Source organism: Xyrauchen texanus, chromosome 3, assembly GCF_025860055.1.
Source record: "Xyrauchen texanus isolate HMW12.3.18 chromosome 3, RBS_HiC_50CHRs, whole genome shotgun sequence".
Lineage (NCBI taxonomy): Eukaryota > Metazoa > Chordata > Actinopteri > Cypriniformes > Catostomidae > Xyrauchen > Xyrauchen texanus.
In genome coordinates, this window is record NC_068278.1 from 45,465,470 (window position 1) to 45,481,241 (window position 15,772).

The 15,772-nt window shown below is 41.6% G+C and overlaps 1 protein-coding gene across 2 annotated transcripts in view; it reads left to right on the forward strand.

Annotated features, from left to right (window-relative positions):
- The window catches only part of si:ch211-26b3.4 (connector enhancer of kinase suppressor of ras 2), an 81,255-nt gene that overhangs the window by 10,025 nt on the left and 55,458 nt on the right, over positions 1-15,772 (forward strand). The window lies entirely within an intron of this gene.

A 15,772-nucleotide genomic window follows, 5' to 3' on the forward strand; every position in this document is an offset into this window, starting at 1 on the left:
CGTGGTGGAACAGGAGCTTCGTGCCCTGGATGTGCATCCCACAAATCTCCATCAACTGCAAGATGCTATCCTATCAATATGGGCCAACATTTCTAAAGAATGCTTTCAGCACCTTGTTGAATCAATGCCACGTAGAATTAAGGCATTTCTGAAGGCGAAAGGGGGTCAAACACAGTATTAGTATGGTGTTCCTAATAATCCTTTAGGTGAGTGTTGGTTAGTATAGAAAATCTAAAGTTTATCATTGATATCTCTCTCTTTTTTTCAGATAAACATCAAGATTGTTTTATTGCCAAGCCCAACTGATAACTTTGCCTTAATCTCTCACATCAAACCCAATAATCTCAGTGATGGAAAGCTAATTTACTGGCTACATTATTGACACATAGAGAAATATGAAATCTACCTCGATAGGTTTCTTAAAATTAGAGGCAGGATTAATGCTGATATCTGGCTTGAGCAAGTTAAACTCACATGACACAATCAAGCAATTGGCCTTTTTCACTGCAAAAATCCCTTTCAGGTGCTACTGTGATGTTCAGGTTTTGAAATGTGCTTGAGGCATGCTCCACAGGTGCGCCAGATCTGCAGCTACCTTTCAAGTTTTTTTTTACGTGTGATTTGATTTGACGGGAAACACGAGACTCTCCCTAGCCAATTGTGTTGATAGAAACAAATTAAATCAGGAAGTAGTAAACACAGACCAGACGGTGGGAAAATAGCATTACAGCACTTCAAATGTACTCAAGTAAAAGTACAATTCTTGGGAAAAAGTAGTTAAAGTAACGTGAGTATTTGAAATTTGTTACTTTACACTCCTGAATACATGGATCAGTATGCTTTAGCCAGAATGACTGATTGGTCTCATGGTAATGTTTTCGCCTATAGTATAAGTAGTTCCGGGTTCTAATACGCCTTAAAATAACCTTTTAATTTAATAAACGAAGATTGCATCTGCATGTCATTGAATGAATATCATGAGCGGGGACACATTTGTTTGGATTTTGCTTTGTGATTTAACTGGAACGGAGTGTGCGCCTTGGAGCAGCGGAGCGAAAAAAGCACATGTCTGGATGCACAAGAGAACATTGGCGCCCACTGTCACACAACACCATCTATAATAGCCACAATGAACACGAAACATAACATTAAATATAACAAATGTCCCAACCTTTCCACCCATGAATGACAAGAAGGACATAGCTGAAGGCCGAACTCCAAAAAATTGTCTGTATAGCTTACTGAGTTTGTCTGACAAAAAAGAAGAGATTAAAAAAATATATATATTGCAGAAAAAAATGATTGGGAAGATGCAGGCAGGCTTTTTGTGTCTGTTTGTGTAAAATAGGTAAATGAAACATGTCACGCACAATGTCAAGTAGAGTACTCAGACCATATATATTATTTATTGTTAAAAATTATTTATTGTTAGTTTATAACAATAAAATACTTTTGTACTCCTGTACTAAGATGCAATTTAAATTTTTGGGTGAACTATCCCTACAACTATTTTACTTGGTGGAAGTAAATCTGTTTATTCAGATAATTATCAGTGATAAATGTAACTCTTTATTAAACATTGGTGTCTTAAATCAGAATGCTATTGCCAGCATTTTAGGCATTCATTGTACTTAAGAACACTCCTTCTCTGTTGTAAATTTTTTTTAAACTCAAATATCACAGTGACACTGTAAAATAATATCCCTTGTCCCTTGCATGTACATTCATTAAACATTTGGGAGCTACCAATAACAGACTGGTTCTGGAAGTAAAAATCCCATTCATTTATCCCATAGACTTTTCAATGATAACTTAAAAACCTTTAAGACGATACAAGGTTGTTCACCAATGGTGTATGCTTCCGTTGAAGACATCTATCTGCATTATTTCAACTTCAATGTTTAAAAATCGGGTTTGCTAGCGGAATTCATGGTAAACAACTACATTAACCATGGTACAGCAGAGAAAGATCCACTAATCAGAGAACATACTGTGAAAATGTAATCTTGTTGGTCTCCCTTTACCCTTAAACTACGTATATATTTTTACATATCGGACTATTTTTTTAATAAAAGTAAAATACAATATATTGTTTCTATAATTATAATGAACAACCTAAAAAAAGTGGGCGGGCACTATAATCTTATTATGCCTAAATCCATCCAACTAAATTTTCCACCAAAATAAGCATGAAAATGTAAAAAAAGAAACTGAGGTTTTACAGTCTATGGAGCACTTGGATGTTTGCGAGCTTGTGTTTGCAAGTGTGTGTTTGATAATTTTCTAAAGGGTTTCCTCACGATGACTCACCTCTCTCAGTGGGAGGGACCTGATGCATTTTTCCCTTTGTCAGCTGTTCTTGGATCAGCTGCGTAGAGTAATGCATTAGGGCAGATTTGAAATGGTGTGCCCTAAAAGAGAAGAATGGGCTTAGAGAGATTTGTGTGAGTTTCTTCAAGGTCATCATTCGCTTAGAGAACTAAATGTATCAACCATCTGCATGATTATTACACGTGTAACTACGGTTGTGTAAGAAAGCTAGTGTGTATGTGCTTGCAATGTATGGATGCGAGTGTGTACGACTGGAAATGGAGGCCTTTATCATTCCCTGTGCAGGCTTACCTCCCCGTCTCCAAGCAACGGTTGCCAGGCAGCCCATACAGCTAGAGCAGAACGGGAGAATGGACAGAATATGCTTGAGAGAGTGTGTTTAGTTGAAGGACATCTTACATACACACACACACACACACACACACACACACACACACACGTACATTGTTAGATGACACACAGGTTAAAAAGAGCTTCTATGTGTGTATTTGAGAAAACAGAGCTTGTTATGAGCCTGTGGTTCTGCAAGTTCAGAATGTTCCATATTTTTTCTGGGTGCCCTCTCCTCAAAAGTTGGCACCCTGCCCATCTCTGAACATCACTCCTGAAATGGGCGTGCTCCAGCCGACTTTTAACCCTTAAAAGTATCTGTCTGGTAGTCATAATACTAGTTAGAACCTAGTTTTTTACGTGCTTATTCTCCATATTAATGACCACCCCATCACCTAAAATACAGAGTCTGGGACAAAATAAAATTTGAGAGCCCAATACCTCACACATAAAACCAAAATTCTTGAATCTTAGAATATCCCCAAAAGACATGGGTTGTGTCTCATTATTCTGATTGACATCGCCAGCAGGTGGGAGTGTCTTAAAGACCAAGTCTATGCAATCTACAGGGGGTCCAATAGACTCTATGTAACATCTTGAATTGCAGAAGGCTAACCCTGGCATCTCTAGATACAGACTTAATTTTATTTAGAATCCTAGCCCACACTCCCTCTTCCAATACCAAGCTTTCTCCCATAATATATTAAGAGAAGTTGAAGTTCCGTACCACAGACTCTGAATTAGAAGGGAGTAATACACTGATGACTCATGGCCTTTTCCAAAAGAAGTAATCACCACTCCCAGAGTATCTGCCGCTTTAGGGGGATGTAAACTACTCCCAAAAACAGTACAGAGCAGGTGGCACAGCTGTAAATACTTATAGAACTGAGTCTGGGAATCCCAAAGTGTTGAACCAAACTTTGAAAGGATCTCAACACGCCACTCTCATATAAGTCACCAAGTGTATTAACCCCTCTCACAATCCATTCTGACCAACAAAAAGGTGGTTGATACATAATTTGGGGTTCAGCAATATGCTTGAGGCAACATTTAAATAAATGTCTGAATTAAATGCTCTGGACACTTTTGTCCACACCGAGTGCAAATAAGAGACAACGAGGTGTAACTTAACTTCTCCAATTAGTTTGATAGAAAGACTTTGCAATGGCAAAATAGGGGCAAGAACTTCCTGTTCAATACAAAACCATGGAGGGGCTCTCTCAGGTGGAAGAGACCAATGAGCCAAATGTCTGAGACCAAATGCATAATAATAAAACAAAATCTTGTGTAGGCCTAGCCCACCTTTGTCAATCGGCCTATTTAACTTATTGAAATCTAATCTAGGATGTTTACCATTCCAAATGAAGGACTTCGCTATGTTATCAAATTGTTTGAAATAAGAGAGGGGGACATCTACAGGGAGAGACAGTAGCAGGTAGTTAAATTTTGGAATACAATTCATTTAATAACATTAACCTTCCCAATCACAGATAAATGTAACAAATCCCACCTGCCCACATCGCTCGAAAACCTTTTTATTAAGAGGTCAAAATTTAATTTAACTAAATCAGACACATTTTCTGGGAATAAAATGCCCAAATAATTAATGCCCTGTTTGGGCTACTTAAAACCTGTTACTGGGCAGTACGCTGTCAGAGACAAAGCTTCGGATTTACACCAATTGACTCTGTATCCTGAGAACTTAGAAATGGTATTAATAATTATGTAAAGGCTAGGCATAGATCTAGTGGGGTTGGAGACAAATAATAAAATATCATCTGCATAAAGCAAAGGTTTATGTGCCATCCCTCCCGCCAATCATCTTCCCTTGTTATCACTGCTGCTAATGGTTCCAGGGCAAGACAGAACAATAATGGGGAAAGAGGGCACCCTGCCAGGTGCCCCTATCCAGATTAAAATAATCTGAAATTAATCCATTTGTTTGTACCGCTGCTACCGGGTGTCTATAAAGTAGCTTAATCCATCCAATAAAAGTGTTCCTGAACCCGTATATTTCCAAAATCTTTAAAACAATTATCCCATTCTACCATATAAAATGCCTTTTTTGGCAGCGATCGGATCATAAGCCATTGACCACATGATATTGATGAAACGCCTATTATTATCAGAAGAGCTGCGGCCCCGAATAAACCCCACCTGATCTATATGTATAAGAGATGTCATAACTTTACTCAATCGGTAACCAGAATTTTTAAAAATATTTTAACATCTAGCTGGATCAGGGAAATTGGATGTTAACTTTACATTCGCTTGGCTCTTTGTCTTTTTTAAGTATCAGACTGATCCGTGCTTGTGTCATGGTGGGTGGAAGCTTTGCATTCTTTAATTATTTTGTATAAATGTCTAGCAAAAGAGCCAATTCTGTAGCATAAGATCTAAAAAAATCAGCGGCAAAGCCATCTGGCCCTGCAGCCTTGCCTGTAGGTAAGGCCTTAATTAATTCCTCCAAGGTTATCTCAGAATCAAGAGTTTTTTTGCTCAGTCGTCAGCTTAGGAAGTTCTACTGGTTCCACAAGGTTTCTAATATCTTCATCAGTAGATGAAGATGTGGAACTATAAAGATCAAGATAGAATTCTTTAAAAGCATTATTAATATCAATGGCCGAGGTAAAAATTTCACCACCAACAGATTTCACTGAGGGAATGGTGGAAAAATCTCTCTGCTTTATATATCTAGCCAAAAGCTTCTCTGCTTTGTCCCACAACTCAAAATATGACTGTCTCAGCAACAAAATAGTATTATATCTGTATTTCAGTGAGGTCAATTCTCTGAGGACATCAGACAACATTCGGCCTTTCAGCTCTGCCTTGGCACTTTTACTATTCCCTTCCAACTCCACGAGTTCTCGTGCTTTGGATTTTTTGATGAATGAGTCATACTGTATGATCTGACCCCTAAGAACTGCTCTAAGTGCCTCTCATACCACACCCACAGAGGATACTAAGGACCAGTTAGTCTCCATATAAACATTAATTTCAGCCTTTCACATTTGTTGGAATTCAGGATTTTGCAAAAGGGATACATTAAAATGGTAACTATAAGATTTCTTTTTCTCCATATGTGGCAACACCTCTAAACTCACCAGGGCGTGATCTGAGACTAACATTTTTCCAATTGAGCAATCAACAACAGCTAAAATGAGGGACTTAGATATATATATATATATATATATATATATATATATATATATATATATATATATATATATATATATAAATCTATTCTAGAATAGATCTTATGGACTGATGAAAAAAAATTATAGTCCCTACCAGATGGGTTCAAAAGTCTCCAAATATCTGTAAGACCAAGATTTTTACACATCCTGTGTGCAATCAAACAAATACTCAGTGAGCCAGCTGTTTCATGAGTGCAGGAGATGACCTAAGCCTTCCAATGTTCTGCAAACAAATATTCCACAAAACAAACTCCAGCCAATAGGAGGCACAAGTACAAAGAACGAGCAGATTCAACCACAACTGCAGTCGCTAGGCAGAGCCATCAAAAGAAGAAACAAAAAAGGTGCCCAGTTTCCCCGAACAGTCAAGTGAATGTTCAATGGTTCAAGCTCACTCGGGAGCAACATGAAAATCACCAAAATAACTTACTCGTTCCATTGACTTTATGAAAGAAATTGCTTGATGGGGACATGTAAATGCTTTATGGCCATCCTTAGTATCTTTTCTCAGTTCGGCCGGAAACATCAGTGCAAAAGCGAACTTCCGTTGATGTAAGAGTTTCTTGCATTCCTTGACATGATCAACAATTCGGACGTTGTTTCGCTGATTATGATTGTCAAGGTATTCCACCTTCTCCCAGATGCACTGCAAATCTGCTTTGGTCGCTTGTGGATTAGCAGCAATCTATCCGTTCTCGACATCCGACAATCTTGTAACCAACTCAGAAAATGTTGTATCCAACGCTGTAATCGAACAACGTATTACAGCTAGATCCTCCAGGTCTGCTGCAACCTTCGTCAGCATCACAGACGTGCTGGACAGTTGCTGTTCAATTTCTCCCACCGCACCGTCCAAATTGAGTCCCTGGTCTGCAGCCTTGTCGGGGTATTAGCTTGAGCACTTAAGTGTCTTTTAATGTCACCAGAGCCCAAGGATTTTGAATTCTTTGACATACTTTCATCACAGGACAGTTATAAACAGAGTGCATGGAATCTCACCGGTTTAGGACATAAAAATAATGAAAAACTAGCAGAGTGTGCAGTGCTCACCGTTCACACGTCCGCTCCTCACATGGCGTCATACGACCCAGATTGTTCCATCTTAAAAGTCTTTCTTGTGCGGACAATATTATTCTTTTAGAGTGTCTATATGGAAATTAAAAAAACTAAATTAAATGAAAAATCTCATTTAAGATATTAATTACATATGTACGATATATTTAATTTAAAAATAAAAAACTACCCACATAATGCTTCAATCATGAAAGTTTCACACACTCATCTTTGGCATCAAATGAAAGAGGATCAAAGAAAGAGTAACATCGAACATGGCTTTTCACTGCAAACAAAACCTAGATGCAGCACAATGACAAGAACAGAACACAGACATCTCAAGTCATGTTTTTAACCATTTAATGTCTTTTTAACGTGCCACAGTGTCTAAAAAATGAGGTGCACCTGCACAAGAAGTGGAACAACTGCGAGATGCTTAACAACAGTCAAAGATGTCAGTTTACTTTAGCACATGCTTATATAGGAAAACATCTGAAAAACAGTGAGGACGGATGCAAACATTTTCAAATGGGCTTGCCTACAAGTTCATTACGCTGGCATTGCCTAAGTGGCACGTGGGAGGAGGTTTGCACTGAAGTTTCTAAAAAGCAGACTTGATAAACCGGATTACAGTGCTCACCTACAGCGACTATTTACTTAAATGTAATAAGGTAAAAGTAAGAAGTTTTTTTTTTTTCATGCCCGCTATTAGTTGTGTGTAATTTGATTATTTATTGGATTTGAAATTGCATTGTGTCATAGGGCCTCAATATCAGCAGTTGTGGGAAATACTTTACCGACTTAACAGTCTTTACTGAAATGAATGAAGTTTATCTTATCTATAAAAATGTGTGAAAAATGCTTGCCATTCAAACTTTTTGGTTTCCTAAATAATTAAACACATTTTTGTTATTTCCATTAGCCTATTTACCATCCAGCTGCATAAAGACAAGCACCGTGTTTCAAATGGAATACTTCACCCTCCGAAGGGGACTTTGAAGGTAGAACAATCATGCCGCTTCCTCCTTACACTAAGTTACACTAACTCTTTCCCTAACCCTAACTATGAGTGGAAGCAACACCGTTTTTGGAGTGTGCGCAACCCCCTTTTGGAGTAATCCCGCCCTCTATACCGACTTGAATCTCTTGCCTCCCTTCAGCTCATTGTGATCTCATTAAACTCCTAAAGCATGATGTGAATGTGAGTGGGGTAGCCGCAGAATACAGGCAAGTAGCTATAGCTGTAAGACAGAGACATCCAAATAGGGGCTGAATCTCCAAAAAGAGTTACTCCAGAAGCGAACCCCCAAAAGGGGGTTGCGGGTTAAGGTTAGGGAAAGGGAAGGGAGAGGGGGGTCCCTATATCTTTAATGGGGATTTTCAGCTCCCGACCCTTATTGGAGCAATGCCTGCAGCTACCATTTTCCTGAATGTGGAACTGTCCCAAAATTCGCCTCTTTTCAATTTCCGTTCTCCAGTGTTTTCACCCCCATTGGTGTATATTCTTAGTGGGTTAAGTATTACATTTGTAGAAATAGTCAAAAAACATATGGCTCTATAGTGCTGATACTTCACAGAGTTGAGATGAACGTTTATTTTTTAAGTGCCTGATTAGATGACTGTGGCGACAGGGGTATGATCGACAGGGGTATGATCTGGGGTATGGAGTGGTGGTGGCGTAGTGGCTAAAGCACAGGGCTGTTAATCAGAAGGTCACTGGTTCTAACCCCATGGACACCACCATTGTGTCCTTGAGCAAGGCACTTAACTCCAGGTTGTTCCGGGGGATTGTCCCTGTAATAATTGCACTGTAAGTCGCTTTGGATAAAAGCATCTGCCAAATGCATAAATGTAAATGTAAATGTAAATGATCTCATCCGGGGAGAAAGAAATCAGTAAGGGTACACACCTGTGCGCTATCATATCTAACGCATGTTTCTGATTGCTGATTAGATGACTGTGGCGACAGGGGTTTCTGATTGCAGTAAGCACTGGGGAGAGCGATAAAAAGAGGGACCACGCCAGAGACGAGGAGAGAGAGAGAGCTAGACACATGCACGGCTCATTATAATCTGATGGTGTGTCACTTAGGACAAGAAAAGACACTGAACTGACTAAAGACCCTTTTCTATTCATGGGTGTGTTTGCAGGTGCTGTGTTGCATGCCGTGAATTTCAGCTGAGGAATCTGCTAGCCACCCCAAGTGCACCATTGTGCCCCTTCCGTTAATTTAGGTCCCCAACGAAAGAATTGGCATGGACCTCACCGGGCCATTACAGTTGACAGCATGTGGACATCACTTTGTACTGATTCTGGTGGACTATGCAATGCGATATCTGGAAGGAGTGCCTCTGCGCAATATCTGTGTACGTAGTGTTGTGGCGGCACTCTTCAGAATAATCTCCCGGGTGGGGATTCTGAAAGAAATCCTCACTGATCAGGGCAAGACAGTGTTTACCACCCACAGACAGATGGGTTGGTGGAATGGTTTAATTATACCCTGTAAAATATGATTGTAAGTTCCTACACAAGGACGCTAGAAATTGGGACAAGTGGTTTGATCCCCTGTTATTTGCAGTTTGAGAGGTCCCACAATCCTCCACAGGGTTTTCCCCATTCAAGCTGCTGTATGGGTGGTGACCGCGCTGTGTGTTCGACATCAGCTAGGAAGGAGGGACCTTCAAACAGCAAAAATGAAATTCAGTACATTCTTGATTTTAGAGCAAAAATCCACACTTTGGGTCAATTAACACAGGAGAGTTTGCTCCTGTGTTAATCAAAGCCGACTATATGACATGGTCACTCGGCTACAGGAATTTGCAACAGGAGACAATGTGCTGGTATTACTCTCAATGTCAATCTCTAAATTACTCGCTAATTGGCAAGGGCCCTTTGAGGTCACACGATGTGTAGGAGATCTCAATTATGAGGTAAGGCGAACAGATAGAGGTGACGTATGTCAAATATACCATCTCAACCTCCTGAAATTATGGACAGAGGGTGTCCCTGTGACATTGGCGAAGGTAGTTCCGGAGAGGTAGGAGCTCGTGCCACAGGTGAAGTTAAAAGCCAATCATTTCACCCAGGTCATTTGTGGAGACCGCCTCTCACCATCTCAAGTCACAGAGGTTGCCGACATGCATTGCAGACATGTTATCGCCTCTGCCTGGGTGCACAAATCTCATGGAGCACCACATTGTGACTGCACTCGGGGTAGTGGTACGCACTTGTCCCTACCGGCTTCCCGAACAGAAGAAAAAAGTGACTCGGGAAGAATTAGACAGTGCTCAATATGGTAGTAAAAGAAGAATCCCACAGTGATTGGTCCAGCCCGGTCATTCTAGTCCCTAAGAGCGACGGGTCAGTAAGATTCTGTGTGGATTATAGAAAAGTAAATGCGGTGTCTAACTTTGATGCATACCCAATGCCTTGTATCGATGAGTTGCTCGATCGGTTGGGCACAGCTCGCTTTTACTCAACACTGGATTTGACAAAGGGTTATTGGCAGATTCCCTTAACACATATGTCCTGTTTATGATTGCAGTTAGCATTGGGGAGAGTGATAAAAAAAGGGACCACGCCAGAGACAAGGATAGCTAGACACATGCTACCAGAGACTGTGTTGTTTCAAGTTCTGTTTTTTAGTTGGGTAATACAAATAATTTTGAGTTGAACGTACCCGAGTCTCACTTCCTCCTTGCATAATAGACACACTTTGTTACAATAATGTAAACTGATGATCTGTGGTGATATTATTAATTACTTAGAGTTGTTATGACAGCCAGCAACTGTAGAAGTTGAGCATGAAATAAATTTTTTCTCCAAATAACACTTAAATGGTTGTTGTTCTCTGTCTGGATTGCTCATTTTGCTTAGTTTACTCTAGTAGACCAGAAACAGAAAACAGGCAATAACATTAATCTTGGTGCCGCCCAGTGGTTACTCAGGAAAACTGTGGATACAGGCAAAAAGTTGTGAGAGGAGGCAATGACTCCACTTTTATTTGATTGGTCATTAACCTGTTATTCATTCATCAATGCGATAATAGCCAGCCTGCCTATCAGCAGGTAAAGGGAGTGAACTGGTTGAAGAAGCAAGTGAACGATTAGAGAGTCAGCAAATAACTGACAAGGACAACATTTTGGTCACTTCAGAATCAAAATTAACTTAAAATGACTTGAAATAGAACATTAAATTGTCTGAGAGTGAGCCGTTTTAGTGAACACTTCTGTTAATTTAAAGGCACTCCTCCGTGACACCTGTGGTGCTTACGGAGGAGTAATGATGTGAAAATAAGGTGACTATTAAAAATAATATCCGAACAACAGTTTATAGTAATGTATACATGGGTAACACTTTACAAGGTTCCATTCGTCAACATTAGTTAATATATGAGGTACAATGAAAAAACAATGAACAATATATTTTTTACATAATTTATTAATCTTAGTTAATATTAATTAATAGCAATACAATTGTTCATGTTAGTTTAAAGTACATTTACTAATGTTAGCTAATGCAACGCTTCATTTTAAAAATCTATTAGTGTATGTTGAAACTAACATTAACGTCTAGGTTACGGATGTAACCTCCGTTCCCTGATGGAGGGAACGAGATGGTGTGTCGGAGAAGCGGCACTAGGGGTCTCTCTTGAGCACCGAATATACCTCTGATCTATGAAAAAAGGCCAATGAGAAGTTGGCAGCCAGTATTTGCATACCCCGCCCCCAGACATATGGGTATAAAGGCGAGGAAATACTAGAGTTCATTCAGGATTTCTCTGAGGAGCCAGAAATGGTTCTGGCCACTACAGCGGTTCGGCTCAGCGACGTGGGCGGGAATACACAATGTCTCGTTCCCTCCATCAGGGAACGGAGGTAACATCCATAACCTAGACGTTCCCTGTCTGTCGCTCTCTTCGACGTTGTGTCAGAGAAGCGACACTAGGGGTCCAATTTAAATCCGCCACGCACTGACCCGTGTATGTGTTCTGCTGACACAGGAGCGGACAGGTATTTCTTACGTGCCAAACGACTGGCTGTGTCAGACTGCACGTACCCTTCCCCAATGCCCCAAAAAAGTCAGAATCCTTCTGATTACCCTAGCCAGGGGAACAAGGCGACGCATGCCAACCTGGGAACGGGCCAAGCCTGGCCAGACCTCTTTTCTCTCTATGTTTCTCGCATAGAGCAATAGACAGCTGGGGCCCTTACATGCATTGAGGGAAGGGGGTCTTACCCAATTTCCTATTCTTTCAGGGGGAAAAGACCCTGTGGAGACCACACCTACCCAGCGGGGAGGTAAAATGGCGAATACATCACATGTGTTTTTAGGCGACACGTGGAAGTGGCGCAGTGGTAGATCCAGGGGGTGTTGCTACAACAAGGCGACCGGGGGGCAGCCGAAACTTACCCAAGGAAAACGCAGGTCCGCTCGTAAGGGGACTGTATCGCGGAAAATACACACAGGTGGAGTCCGAGTAGGAGTCCTCACCCTGCGGAGCACCTATTCCAGTACAAGGTAGACTGAGTACCCGCAGTGGATTGGGTCGGCAAGTTCCTCCACTCCAATTTTACCTCAACCGAGGGAAAGGGCGCTATATGTATGCGATTCACCTGGCCAGCCCATCAGCGTGTTACCGAGTTCTACTGGCTTGGACCTGAGAAAACACGGGATGAAACTGACTCAACCCTGAGACTGTAACGTCTCATAAAGGTGTTGGGTGTTGCCCAATCCGCTGCTCTACAAATGTCTGCTAGGGAGGCCCTGGCCAGTGCCCATGAGGACGCAACACTCCTTGTTGATTGAGCTCGGACCCGCAAGGGGTGGGGGGGGCACGGCCTGGGTGTGATAGGCCAATGAAATGGCGTCTACTACCCAGTGGGAAAGCCTCTGTTTGGAGACAGCGTTTCCTTTCTGCTGTCCCCCAAAGCATACAAAGAGCTGCTCAGAACGTCTAAAGCTCTGCGTGCGGTCCAGATAGGTAAGCATGTACCGGACACAGCTACGAAGGGGCTGGGTCTGCCTCCTCCCGGGGAAGCGCTTGCAGTCTACCTAGTCTCTGAAGGGCGTGGTAGGAACCTTGGGCACGTAGCCTGGTCACGGTCTTAGGATCACATGAGTGTCTGCCGGACCAAACTCCAGGCAAGTGTCACTGACAGAGAACGCTTGCAGGTCCCCGACCCTCTTGATGGAAGCGAGCGCGATCAGCAGGGCAGTCTTAAGAGAGAGGGCCCTGATTCCAACTTATTCTAGAAGTGCGAGGTCTGAGAACCAGGCCCGGTTGGGCCAATAGGGAGCTACTAGTGTGACTTGTTCCTCGTCCTCCCTGACCTTGCACAACACCTGTGCAAGAAGGCTCACTGGGGGAAATGCATACTTGTGTAGCCCCGCGGGCCAGCTGTGTGCCAGTGCGTCTGCCCCAAGGGGAGCCTCTGTTCGGGCATACCAGTGCGGGCAATGGGAGGTCTCTCGGGAGGCAAGCAGGTCTACCTGGGCTCTGCCGAATCGTTCCCAATCAGCTGGACTGACTGGGGGGGAAGTCTCCACTCTCCACTGGGCAAGCGTTGTCGTGACAGTGCGTCCGCTATCACATTGAGTTTGCCGGGGATGTGAGCGACCTGAGTCGCTGCTGGCTCCAAAGGAGGAGAAGACGGGCGAGTCGTGACATGTGGCGGGAGCGTACGCCACCATGGCGATTTATGTACGCACCTGCAGTGGTGCTGTCCGACCTGATTAGGACATGTTTGTCTCTAATTAACGGGAGAAACTTCGTAAGCCGCCGCCTTTCTTGGGTACAATGAAGTAAGGGCTATAGAAACCCTTCTTCATTTCGGTTGGAGGGACAGGCTCTATCGCGTCTTTGAGTAGAAGAGTAGCGATCTCTGCGCGCAGGAGTTTGGAATGTTGGCCGTGCACTGCGGTAAAGCGGACGCCCGCGAAGTGGGGGTGGGGGCCTGGCAAACTGAATTGCGGAACCGAGTCGGATGGTCCGGGCCAGCCAGCGAGACGGGTTGGGAAGTGAGAGCCACGCATCCAATCTCCGTGCTAGGGGGACCAAAGGGACGAGTATTTTTGACATACCCGGCAGGGCTTTGCAGCGGTGCGGAACAGGTAGTACGCCGTCGGGAGGCGAGGACGCGTCCATAGTGGAAAGGCTTGAGTGCGGGACTGGGCTTGAGCTCTGAGTCTCTGTATGTTATTAACTTATAATGTAAGTTAAAAGGTATTCCATATCCCTTCCCATACAGAAATCTGATACATGGCCTTAAACATGTAAACTATAGTTGATATTGTATATCATACATATTCAAATTCCACTTTGAATTGGGAAAATATATTTTACATATGTGAAAACAGAGTTTTTTTGGTAGTAATTTAAAATATATGTTGTTACTTAAGTGCACAAGTATGTGAATTTTTGTATCAGTTAAAAGCTTACATGAACATACGTATGAGTTGTGAGATATGAGATTTCTGTATGGATTTTGCCTGAAAACTGCATCTACTGATCATTTTATTAAGAATACCTGGACACCCACTTATTCATGTTATTATCTAATCAGCCAATTGTGTGGCAGCATTGCAAGGTAACATGCTCTATTCACTCTATTTATGACCTACTTACATTATTGTTGAGAACATCAGTTAATTTAAAGGTCATTAATAAAGATCTATATACAGGCTACTGAAAGTCTACAGAATGTTTGTTGAAACACTGTTTACTAGCTATAGCAAGTCATCCGACAAGCTGTTATTTTGTTGCTGTTATACAGGCTATTGATAGTCTACTGAAAGTTTGTTGAAAAACTGTTTACTAGCTATAGCAAGCCAGTTGATAAGTCACTTATAGTCAGTTAAATAGTCACTTATAGTGTGTTAAATATCTACTTGGTACCATCAAAATAAAGAGCTTCAGTAAATATTCACATCAACCATCAGAATGGGGATTTTTTTTTAATCTCAGTGATGTTGGCATGATGATGTGACATGATTGAAGGTGCCAGATGGGCTGGTATAAGTATTTCTGTAACTGCTGATCTCCTGATATTTTCTCTCACAACAGTCTCTGAGTTTACTCAGAATTGTGCCAAATACAAAAAGCATCCAGTGAGCAGCAGATCTGTGGATGGAAACACCTTGTTGATGAGAGAGGTCAATGGAGAATGTCCAGACTAGTTTGAGCTGAGAGAAAGGCTACAGCTACTCAGATAACCACTCTGTACAATTATAGTGAGCAGAATAGCATCTCAGTATGCACAACACATTGAACCTTGAGGTGCACTTTATTAGGACCAGAGTGTTCTTAATAAAGTGCTCAGTGAGTGTATGTAAATGTCAAATGGAACTGAAATATGAATTTACAATGTACTGAAAAAAAAAAGAACCATGATAAGGCACTTCTCGTTTAAGTCCACCACACATCACTGATGTGTGTGCATGTGTTTATCACTCACTGAGAGATGTGATTATAATCAAGTGGTTTTAGAAAAAATATTATCACATGAATTAACCACTCAACATAATTTGCAGATTTACAGTTTGTTTATGCTGGGTTGTTACCACCATATTCAGATAAGTGGTCAATCATTAAAGTAATAAGGCTGTGCATTACAGTGCTTCTACCATGTGTAAGGGGTGTTCTGACTTGTGGAAAAATCACTGTATCGCAAACTTGAGTGCCTTATTGCTTTTATAAAACTGCGGCAACAGGACTATGATAAAGGACACCAATTCCAATAAACAGTTACATTAATCAATAATTAATCATTTTAATGACAGCTCTCTGTAGGGAGAGGAGCAGCATACCCTGTTTTTTTTTTTTTATGGAGTAGAGATTCTGTCATAGTTTACTCACCTTC